We start from the raw sequence: 12,686 nt of genomic DNA, 5'->3' as shown, positions 1-12,686 counted from the left end.
GGCAGTTGTTGAATGTTTCTTGAAGCTGAGTTTGATGATATAATGAGGAAATCACCTGCCAGCCTTTTTTAGAGGAATTTATAATTTTCTGAGGATACACTTTGATTCCTTCCCAAGACTCACTTCCTATATGCAGTTTAAAAGGAAAAGCCTGTTTACTAGTTTCCTATTAATTTGCATTTTGGGCATTAATTCTTGTCGCTGGGGGAAGCCAGAACATTTTGTCATTTGGTAATACCAAAATCTCTTGTATATGAAGAATAAAATAGAGTAGATGTCAATTCACTTCTTTAGATTCTCTGCAGACAAACTCATTCTCTGCATGGCAAAGGATAGGTGGGTTTTGTCTGTAAAGGGATATTCATTTTCATTTTTTCTGCTTTAATCCTGAGGATATAGGTTCAGGTCCCAGAGCTATTGAAAATATTAACTTGATGCTTCCATCAGCCTTCAAAAGCTCTGTGATCGAAGGCTCTCAGCAGCTGTTATCTACTATAATAAATGCCAATGATAGAAAACACTAGACTGGCTGAGGATTTTTTTTTAAAAAGCAAATAAAAGTATTTTCTTTCTAAATTAAGTTAGAAAAAAAATCTGTTGATGATTTCTTTGTTGATAGAAAGTACCAACAAGATTGTTCTTTTCCACAAATACTGCTTAGGATTTGGGGGTCACAGTTCATAGCAAAATATGCTGCCTCTGTTTGCCCAGCTGCCACACCTCCTCTGCCTTGTCTCCTTCTCTAAGTGAAAAAAGAGGCTGAAAGAAAGGTAAAGGGAATAACAGGTTTAGCGCTGCTCTTGTAGACCATAATCAATGTAAATGGTGTTAACAGGATTAAGACTTTTTGCTCCCATGTGCATATCCCACCCTAGAGGAATGGTATCCTAGTATTTAAGAACAGGCAAGACGGCATACTCTCCTGGTGTAGTTTTGGCTATGTAGTGACGTGTTTTGGTGATCCAAAATACAGGAACAAGTCTTGCAAGCTTTTTTATTACGATGGTTTTTTGGGGTTTTTTTGGGGGGAGGGGTGTGGGGGGTGGGGGTTGTGTTTGGTTCGTGTTGGGTTTTCTTTACTGTTAAATCAAGGTTGAAACAACTGGGAACTGCTCCTCCAGCATAGCCTTGGCAGTCTAGGCAGAATGGGCCCTCAGACAGAAGCAAGCCAAAATGTCAAAACCGAAGGAAGCTCTTAGGGAGAAAAAGGATACGGGGAGGATGTTTCTTTAATCTTTCATTCCAGCTTCAATTTTATGGATGTTGCACACAAATTAAAGTAAGATTTTGTTACAGAACTGTGTGTTACAAAACCTTATGGCGCAAAACTTAAAGAAAAAAAATCCATATTCATGTCAGATACATTTTAATTTCAAAATGGTCCACAGAGTTTATGCCCAGCATATAGTTTGTATTGCAGCAGTCTTTTCTGTCTTACATGTTTCCATTTGGTTTTGGCAAAACAAAAGGAAACAGTTAAAAAGACATTCCTCTTTGTGGGGACAAAAAAATCTCTTATGAAGTCCTGTGATGTTACCGAACTTTGGATCATGATCATATTTTCTAGTGGTTGTAGTATTTTGATTAGAAATCTACATTTAATCACTCTCCACTGTAAAAGAGGGTGTGCAGTTATGAACACAGTGATACATGACAGTGTTCAGTGATTTCTTTCACTTTAAGAAAGTATTCAATTTTCTAATGAATGTTAGAATGAGAACAGAACAGATTAAAATCAGTTTCTATGTTTTTACATTTTTTTTTAATATGCAGCATGAAGGGTTTATCCAGTTCAGAGGTTTCAGGGACATGGATATGGTTTAGCATTAACAAGGTGGCATTTACATGTCTTGGGACAGGCCTTGCTACTCCTCTTGGCAATGATGAAAAGGACACACGTTTCCTACTGTCCCTTCTTCACTTCCCATACCACTAATTGCCACTTTGTATTATTTATAGAGGCTGAGTTGGTTTTCAGTTCTGTTTTTTCCTGCTTTCCTCTTTAGCTGCTATCCAACATGACTGCACCCAAGCTTTTTTTTTTGAGGTTTTTCTGGTGGAAGCAGAATTCAAGATTTTTGTGTACTTTGCCATCTTATGACAACTGGCAGCAACTGAAATGAGGCAGGTCAAGCAACTACCACAAAAAGAAATCAGTAATTTACAAGTTCAGACAAAGGTTGATGAAACAAACCTTCTCTGTAGTTGTTCTGTCTTGTACAGGCTGGTAATATTTTCACATTTGAGAATATTTAATTTACCTAATTGAGAGAATGCTACACTACAGTTGAGAAGAAGAGGTGAAATCAAAAGCAGAATACTCTCATTTTAAGCAGAGCAGTGCTAAGGCTTATGTTAGTGAGTGAGAAAAACATAGGGGTGGATGAGAAACAATAATTCATTACTGTCTCTCCTGCAGTCAATTAAATATGTCTCATATGTAGCTGATTTTTCCATAATAATAATAATAATAAGATTCATTGGAAACAGCCTGGGCATAGGACCATTTCTCCCAGCATGTCAAACCTTTAGAGGAAGGGAAAAAGCAAAACCCAAATGCCAGCCCTGCCAGGTTGAGATGGATTATACAGTCAATATCCATAGCTTGCAATAGGTGCAAAGTTACTATAACTACTCTGATGTTGACTCCTGCTCATAGCTGGACCTGCTGAATCGTAACCAGTTCACCACATCTGAGAAGTTTTCACACATGACAAACACATGGGTCAGAAAGCTGATGATCTGATGCCTGCACACCCAAGTCTAGCATATAGATTGCATGGGAAATCATAGACTGCCTCCTGTAACAAAGGACCCTCCCCATACCCAGTTTGTCTGCTTTTAAAATGGTATAATTATAGAAGGATTTCAGAAAACCAATCTCCATAATGTCCTCTCTTTCTATAAAATCTATTGATATTTATTTCCAAGTTCCTTAATGAGCTACATACTATTTTGCCAGGCTAAAATACGCATCACCCTTACAATTTTTCACGCTTGCTGTCTCCTCCAATTTGATTCACATTTTCTCCCTTCTATATCTAGTTCCCTGTCCAACTTATAATGTTAAATAAAATAGAAGAAATGTCTGGGCCCCTGAACACATTGCTGAAAGATTCGTTTTTCTGCACACAAGTGTTCAGAGTATTTCTCACAGAAGAAGAATAGCATAAATTATGGAGATTCCAGTCACAGAACAGTGAATGGTATTGTCAGTTTGCTTAGGAAAAACTAATGAGGTTGTAAAGAAATACTGTCTGCCTTATAAGAGTAAAATTTGACAGCTGGAAAAACAAGGGCAATAGGCTGGTTTCCACTTTCCATTGATTTTAGCCCCCAACATTCAGAAGACTTCCTTTTCTGCAAGACCACATTCACACTGCCTACACACGAACACACAATACTCTTTTGCTTCAAGCCAGAGGCAGATTAAACTTCATTAGGAGAGCAAGGCTTGAGGAAAGTTCAAACTGTAACAGATAGTAATTTGACAAATAAAGAATTAGGGTTTGTTTTACTAAGCCAAAAATAAAGGCCAGAGCTAGGTTCCCATGGCTCTTTTGTGCCTTTAACCACTGGGTAGGAATACCATCCCTTTTCATAGTCTGGTTTACATATTGTATGAGCCTAGTAGACACATACCATGGCTTTCTTAATGCATTTAAGGACTCAGTGAAAGCACACATATCTCTCATTAAATTTAAAAAAAAAAAAAAAAAGCCTATAAAGTATTTCCCTTAGAGCAAGAAATAAGAACAGGAACTTGAATACGTGTCCAAAGTATTCTTAGGTATGTGCAAGACATATGTAAGGCTCAGCTTAAAATCAACAAGAATGAATGCATTTTATGTCTGAATAGACTTCATTAGCTTTCTGTAGAAACATTCTCACCCAAGCATCCTCATATTTGCACATTCCCAGGCCTTGTTGTTCTAGGATAAAGGATGGATTATTGCAGGTGAGTGGCAGATACCTATGGTAACTGATGGGCTGTGATTTGAGAATTTAAGTTCTCACTCAGTAGCAAACTGTATAATGGCTAATGGCACAATCCCATACAAAGGTCTCTGACATCATTAGCTGAAAACTTTTTATTAGTTTGTACTGGATGATCTTCAGCAGACAATCTACCTGCTAAATGTCGTACACTGGAATGCACAATGTACTAGATAGTGACTGCATGCAAACAATATTACAAAGTGAGGACTAATACAGAATGATGTGCTGAAATGTCTTGGCAAGAAAATTATGAGACTGTCTCCTGGACTGGAATGCAAAGCCACTATGTCTTTGTGTCTGTGCTTGTTCTTGAGAGTTAGGCACCTCAAACTGGGAGCTGAAGCAACCCTGTCAAATAAATTCTCCAAAAACCATCAGAATTCTTTAAAAATTACCTGGAAGTATCTAGGGGAGAATCTTTGAGGACAGGAATAGGACACAAATCTTGGTATTTAGTTGCCTTATTCAGGTCTGCAGGGAGGTACAATTATTAGCCTGGAATCTGCAGAAAGATTTGCCTGAAGAGAAAGATTTGCATAGTTTACATTCAAAGAACTGTGCAGACACTACTTTCTTTTCTACATTGTGTATGATAAAGAAAGAGAAAAAGTTTTAATTTCCATACTAATTTGGAAGCCAAGAGTTGGAAGTTCCAATTCCAGTCCATTTTTCTTAAGTAATGATGTAGGTAGGAGACATAACTTAATTGAGGTTCACTTTTCACTCCTCTCTTTAGCCCCTGCCACAATACACAAAAAATAATGAAGAATGAGCTGAATTTGACTGAGAAGCTTAAGGGGTTTAGATTAGATCTGAGTTGTAAGTGCAATGTCTTGTTTTCATAATTTCAACTTTATTTTATAGTAACCAGTAGCTCTGTAAAACAGAGAAATTGTCCTTTAGGGACAGCCTCTGGATGGTGGAAGACTGGAGCTGTGGCCAACCACTGTTCTGTTCTTCACATCCACCAAATGATTCATGCAGCCTGCTGAAAGGGCATTAGCCACCTGCCCCCAAAATCTTCTCTTTGGTTTTCTTCTGCACAGATTAGGTCTCATCAGTTGTTCTCCATCTCCAAAGCCGAATGAAAAACATATAATTTTCAAAACCTGGTAACACTTTGTCCTGGCTTTAGACTGGCTCACAGATGACAAAACTGAGTTAATTTTGTGCATGTTTCCAGAAGGTACTCCTGTGCTTGGAGGTTTTAAGTTCTTGCTGCGTTGAGTGAACAAAATTATCAGTTTTACTGCTACTGATCCCCAAAAGCTGCATGCAGACATACAGAGATGCCTGTGTCCCGGAATGGATTTAAGCCCTGGTGAACAACTCCTTTAAAACTTTATAAGGTTAATTAAATTGTCATTTGGTACTTTTTAAGAACAATTTACTTTATGACTTGAAGGAAACTACTGCACTGAAAGCAACTATAAAATGATGAAAACTGTGAAGTAAGTTTTTTAAATTAGTTTTACAGACGTTGAAGGAAAAAAAGCAATAAAATGAGTCAGGGTGAAAGTAGTACATTTCTTCAAAATAAGGCCTACATTGTAATCAATATATGTATCAGAACAATCCTGATGATACAAATTTAAAACCCATGAAATGCAGGGCTATATGTACTTAGAACCCACTGCTGAAGTGTGTAATGAATAGAAATTGCCTTATGTTGCAATTAGAATTTGTGCTGACAGTGAAAAATAGAGTTTGAAACCACACATTTGGACTGACTCCCTTTTCTCTCTTCGTCATTCAAGTAGATTTCTCAGCTGTGTATGTGGGGGCAGCTGCATTTACCTCTAATGAAATTACGCCAGCAGAGAATTTGGCTCTGTTTCATTAACTTGTTTCTTGGAGCTTTTATGTTTCATTCCCTCAAGCAACAGGATAGATATTTATTCAAGACATTTGTGAATTCAGAGTACTTTATATTTTCTGCCTCAGATAAGGAAGGTATCTAAATCTCTCTCTTTTCCTAATGTACACATGTACACACACTACTCTGTCCCTTTATCTGCATGTGTAAACATACATGCACAAAAGGTCACTGTGAGACCTCTGTCTTAAGAAATAGACCAAATCAATATTTAAATCCAGTCCTAATGAAAATATGTGTTATAAATGTAGGGGCTGTGAAAAACAGAAATATTAGAAATCTTAACTCCTCTAATCCACCTCATTTTAGTGAAAAAGTGTTTGCTCCAGCACATTTTTGTAGTGCTTTCTCTTATTCAGTAATGAATGCCTTAAGCACAGAAACTTTTTTCTGAGCTGTTATTTCAGGAAGAAGAATTATTTTCTAACTGTTAGCCTTTGTTTTCTGTTTTGTAACTCTTTGTAACAGTGAATTATACTTTGTGCATCATACTAATCCTATCCAGTTTGAGCAGAATACTCACATAGAAAATGTTGCTACGTTGCTTTACAATATTTTTTTTTACCTTGGTGGCCATGCTTGGTTTATTTGTTTGTTTGTTCCTGATTTCTTGATGTTCCTTCATAATTCAGTATCTTTAGTCTCTTGAATACTTACAGTGTTCCAAACTAATACTGAAAAACTTGGAAACAAAGTTCATTATTCCATGGATAAACTCAGGGTGGCAAAAGGCTGTTCTGTGATGGGATTCTTCCAGGTAGGGCTAAAAGTGATAGTAAATAAAATGCAGAGGATTTAATTTTTTTTTCTTGCAGGCGCATACACTTCCATTCTTCTAATGGTAATTTAATGTGTGCAAATCCAGACTGACTCCCCTGGAGTTGGTGAATATGCATCACCTTCCGAATTGTGTGTTAAGGGATTGGATTAGATTTGAAATGGTAAAAGTAGAGTGAGCCAAGTCCATAGGCTCACTCACATATCAGCAGTGACAGAGAACTGGTGAAGTAATGGAGCCGAGACTTTGGACAACTCTATTTACATGCTTATGTGGATGCTGTTTCCTGAAGCTTGTCATTTTGCTGTTGACTCACCAGCTGCACAAATGCACAGGGCTGCACTCTCAACTTTTTAATGTATTCAGGCACAAGTCTATTCTTGTCTTCTAAAGGCCACGTGCACAGCAGAACAGCAGCATGAATTAGAGAGTATGCTTTTCCAGAGGTTTTCAGACTAATTCATCCTAGATCTTTTCAGTCATCTTGACTGGAGATGGAAATCCCAAGTTTTACTTATGAGAGGAAATGATACCTGAAGGTCACTCAGATAATTTCGTTATTGGTACCTGAGACAGGATTGCCTGTCAGGTGTTGGGGGAGGCCCATGTGGAGTTGGGTTGCTGGTAAGAGCAGGTATCGATGCTTCCTTAGGCTCCTTATCTTAGGAATTTATCTCCCCACTTCATCCTGCAGCACTTAGGTGTCAGAGCAGTCTGCTGCTTACAGAGAGATCCAGACACATGTTGCAATACTGGAATAGAGGCTTCATGATGTAGGAACCAGACCAGTTAGTGTTTCTAACCATGTGACTGATACTGTCAGTATTGTTACCAGTGTTGGAATATTCCATTGTAAGCAGATTTCACCAGATTTGTTCATAACAGGGTCTGGCTGCCAATGCTAAACCCTTTATTTGTACATTCTTCATGTGAATAGGTGCATCTCTTCTGCTGCAGGCTTCATTTGAAAGCAGGATTTTGACTTGCATATAAACTTGTGCTCTGAACAGCCTCATACTTAACCAAGGACATTTAGGTCTGAAGTTTTGTGTGAGCCTCAGCATTGTTTACTCAGACAATTGTCACCAGTGCCAGCAGCCCTTATTACACAACTTTGCAGCCTGCTGCCTCCTCGGCCCTCTCTCAGCATCAAGACATACGCTGCAGAAAGCAGCCTTAGTATGCCCTGAAAGGAGATGAAAATGTAGTTCAGCAGTGGAGTCTGTACTGCTGTTGTGCAATATGCATGTAAAATCATCTCCTTATGCCTGTTGTTTACTGTGTAACAGAAACTGAGGAATTTTCAGTTTAAGAAGAAAAAGTTTAGCTGATCCAGTTTCTTGGGATGGAGCACAAAAACGGTGTAGAGAAACAAGTGCTTAGGGGGAGTGAGTGGGCTTTTGTTAAAGAATGATGGAAAGCAAGTAAGACTCATCATGATGCTCTGGAAAAGCTTGTAATTTGTAAGATATTATTTTTATAGTAATTGTGTACTTACAAAATAGGGCCCAGGTAAATATAACAAACAAAATAAGTTAGACATGGGTTGGGTGATTTGTTGTTTTGGTTTTTTTTTCAGGTGCATAAGATACCTGAAGGCAGTTTTAACTTGCATAGGCTTCAAAGGATTGTAATATATGATATATGCAAAATAAGAAGAATTTCTGGTTTGTTCTTTTGCTTTCTTTGTGGATAAATGTCTGTATGCCAGGCAGCAGACAGATTTAAATTGCAGAAGTGTCTAGGTATGCAAGAGGGAATGGTGTTAATTAATTTGATATTACTGTTCCTTAAGTAGAGTAAATGAATGTGATGAATGTAGACAGTACCTTTTGAGCTCATTAGCTTTATCACTTCCTTGAAGGTATGAAAAAATGTGAAGGCAGCATCAGAAAAAAACCACAAAACCCAAAATTCTTGTATTTTCACTGGAATCATTAGAATTTCTCCTCGGATTTTAAAGCAGTTTTTCATTGCCTACTGTGAGGATGTTTTGCATAAAAGCCAAAAAACCTGGATGAGAATGTTGTGCAATATTAAACATTTCAGGAGGCTCTGTGTAAGAGAGCCACTGAGTAAACTACAGAAATGGCATCAAAATCTGTAAGTCTGGTAGGAAAATAAGACTATTCTATCACTCTTCCATGTGTATTAAGCGTGAGAACTGAAAATAAGAGAAAGCAGTCCTTCTAATCTTCAGTTAATTTTATGCCATTTTCTCTCCTGCTCATCTCTGTTATTACTTTACACAACTAAATGCAGAGTCTTGTGTAGTAATGCTATAGCAACTCTAATGATCATTCTTGCTGAGTCTGGTTTGATCCTGTGCTTTTCCCACTTTAAGACTCACCCACATCTGAACAGGGAATTGGGTTTTCCTGGGGTGGTGAGTGTGTGGGTAAGTCTGGCCAGCCCTGTCCCATCTCCACGTCTCCATGAGAGGAGCACGGCTTCCCACTGGCTGCCACAGCCACGCAGGGTTCCCAGCTCTGCTCTGCAGGGCTGCTGTCTGTGCCAGGGTTGAGCTCTCTTGACTTTTTGCCCAGATGACAGAGCTGCCCTGCGAGCCTGTCCAGGGTCACGGCCGTCCCCCATGCACTCGGCAGGGAGCAGAGCAGCCTTCCCGGGGAGAGATGCCACTGCCAGCAGGCAGCTGTGTCTCGGCAGTGTATTTTTGGAAGTCTCTGAACTTTACAGTTAAAGATGTGCCAGAAGCATTTAGGAAAAGTTCAGGAGACATGGAGCACTTGATTGCTTGCTCACTGACCCTCTGGCCTGACAGTGTTAATAAAACTTAGTTTAACAGTCTCCAACACAATTTAAGAGGATAAAGCTTGCAGCTGCAGGTTGGTTTGTTTCAGTTTCATCATGGAAACTCTCAGCATTTTTTAAAAATTATTAAAATATATTTTCAGGTTTCTAATAAAGAAAAGCTTTTAAGAATATAATTTTTGCAGGAATTGGTCCTGGAATAATGTGGGCTGAGTGAGGTTTTTACACCACCAATGCTGGTGCTGCACTCTGATCACCAGCAGAGTGAGATGGAGGTTGGAGAAGAAGAGTGGGGAGTGATGGCAGGAGGAAAGCAGAAGTGGACTCTGCTTCAGAATGAGCAGACCCATCAGGAAAGTACTGAGTTGAATTAAAGTGGGAAAGAACTATTTTATTTTAATTTTTTCCCCTAGAAAAGAAGTAATGAAAGGCTTTGGTTAGTCTGTCATGGAGTCTAATTTAGTTAATCTTAGTAGGCCACTTACCAGCTTCCATGGAAGGAAGAACTGTTAAGTCATGTTAAAGATGAATAAAAATTTCTTGTTGCATCAAGTGTTCCACCTTTTCTTTCTGTAATGCTTTCTGTATTGCTCCTAAGTATTTCCCACAAGGGACTCATTGGCTTGTCAGAAGATTTAGCATTCATGTAACAGTCCAGAAACATAATTGTCTCACTATTTAGTATTACAGCAGTATTTTGAAGAGCTTTGTGGGAAGGGCAGAGTTTTGAGGAATAACACAGTGCCTGCTGTCTTCTCATGACAGGGTTTTGCCTCCCTCTGTGACCACCCACCCTCCTCCTATGCACGTTTAGCACCTGTGAAGGGCTGAGTGTGTGCTGCTCTTCCACTGTGCCTCTTCCTGCTCTGCACTTCTTTTCTGAGTGCCTCAGCTGGAATATATTTTAAATATTTAACTTTTCCATTTATAAGTCCAGACCAAAAAGTTTCAATAAATACGAATTTTTATACTGCTAAACATAGAAATTTAGTACACTAAACACTGATCTAATTCACGTGTGGAGGTATTTTGTGTGGAGAAAAGGTGGAATCTTATTTGAAAAATAATTTCCATTATATTCCACTCTTGTAGCTATTTTGGGGTAGACACAGAACAGACTTTTGGTGTGAGCTAAACCAGCTCTCTTTGTGTTCTAACATAAAGCCCATTAAGCATTTCACGGGAAGACTCTTCCAGATTGCAAGGCTGTCCAGCTGTCTGGCCAGGCTCTGTACAACAGGTGCTTAGTTATGATCTCAGTTACATATATACCAATAGTCTCTGGTGCTGCCTCTCAGTACTTTGTTTTACCTCAAAATCTAATAGTTTCTACTTGATATCACTATTGATTGTAAGTCCAATGATCATGAATTCCTGTCCATAATAAACACAGTGGAAGACCCAGTTCTGAAGCTCATTTGGTTTAAAAAAAAAAAAAAAAAAAAAGGCAGTTACTGAGAATGAATTATTATTCTTATTTTAAGAATTAAAATCAATAATTAAAAAAATCACAAAGACTAACACATACTTTTTCCATGTTCTTCCTTCTAGCCATCAACATGTTTTACCCAGCAGGTCTAACAAACAGCCATATGCTCCCTAGTCTCAAGGGAACTAGTTCCAGCTTGAAAATCAATATGTCACTACCAGGCTGTGGCAATAGATGCTTACAGCAGCAGGTTTATATAAGCTAATGGTATTCTGTGCAACAGCAGCTCATTTAGATGAAAGGGTTGCCTAGACTCATTCAAATGTTTGGGGCAGCAAAAGATGAATGGTTGTAAAAGCTGATCAAAATGGTAATTTGTTCACTGATGAGAAGCCTGTCTAAAGTTGCTGCTCTGGAGGTCCTACCAAGGAATACAGTGTACACTAGTCCATGAGGTTATTTCTGCGAGATGCTTTCATATTTGTAAAGACTGTCACTACCCTATCAGCTGGCATGAAACAATATGGTTTAAATTGCTTTGGGGTTTTTGCACGCATGAAACATCAACCATTCTGGATTTGGATAATCTGGAAGAAATCTGCAGAAAACCAAAATTGTAAATATGTTTGTGAAATTCAGATTTTTACGAAACTGCCTAGAAATCATCAAGGCCTGGATTTAATGCACTTTGAAAAGAGAAAGGCCTAAAGTTAAGGAGTTTTATAAAAGAATCCTGCCTTCATTTTTTTGGTGGTTTCTTGGGGAGAACAATAGTAACAGGTCACATGGATCAAAGTTTGTTGAAGCAACTATTTTTTTTATGTTGTGTGCCATTGCAAAGCCATTCTCAGTGCTGTTGGTGACATCCTGCTTGCTTCCACAGAAGAGGTATTAACACCACTGCTGCTAATACATCCTGCCTGTTCAGAGGAGTAAAAATACTCTTCTATGCAGTGTATCACTGCCTCTTTCAGAGCAATTGCAAGCAGTCTTCAATGCCAAATACAGAAGAAGCTGCAGACATGTACATTGTTAAAGATGTGTCCAAGTTGCCTTTCTTTTCATATGCTGTAAGGTAATGCTCAGACTCATTTCTTTCTCTTTCTTGGGATGACCACAGCGTGGTTTTTCACTTAAAATATGTGTTTGAGTTATCAAAGACAGGAGCAGGGTTTTGGCTAGAAAATACAAGTTCATCAGGTCAGCCAAGACTGCTATCCTCTCTTTATTAATGATGACCAACAAGATATCCAGACTTCCAGATTTTATTGGGTAGTACATAGCCCACTTTATGGAAACTACTTCTCATTCCCATCAATACCTTTTCAAGATAAGTTGCTTCTCTAGATCTGCTTCCATCTTAAACTGGAAGTCTTGAGGCAACCCTTTCCACTCCTTTTCTGTTATTTAGGATAGAATGACTTGTCTGAATAATTCACATAAACACATTAGATTTTGCTTGAATTCAGCTCTAGAACTGAGTGAAATTTTGAGCAGGGGAAAGGAAAGTAGTTCCTAATTGTTTCTGTTTAATTCTTACATGCATGGTTTGTGGGGGCTTATTTTAAAAGTGTTGAAACACATAAGCCAGTGTATATCTTAATCTCTTGTTCAGACATGATGTTCTTAACTTAAATAACTAGTTAAAAAGAGCTATTTAACAACTCTTTGTGGGAGCAAGAGCTTTCCCTGTTGAGCTTTTAAAATCTAACTAAGCTGTATTTTGGTGATGTAGGGTAAATCTCTCTGTTTATTTATTTCAAACTCTTCCACTCATAAATATATGTTTTACATATATTTATGAGTGAAGTTTCATCAAAAGGACATGTGGC

At 38.3% G+C, this 12,686-nt stretch overlaps 1 protein-coding gene across 4 annotated transcripts in view; it reads left to right on the top strand.

Annotated features, from left to right (window-relative positions):
- The window catches only part of SEMA3C (semaphorin 3C), a 117,993-nt gene that overhangs the window by 18,187 nt on the left and 87,120 nt on the right, over positions 1-12,686 (top strand). The window lies entirely within an intron of this gene.

Source organism: Corvus moneduloides, chromosome 4 (genome assembly GCF_009650955.1).
Source record: "Corvus moneduloides isolate bCorMon1 chromosome 4, bCorMon1.pri, whole genome shotgun sequence".
In the NCBI taxonomy this organism is placed as follows: Eukaryota; Metazoa; Chordata; class Aves; order Passeriformes; family Corvidae; genus Corvus; species Corvus moneduloides.
This window is presented reverse-complemented; position numbering and strand designations above follow the sequence as displayed.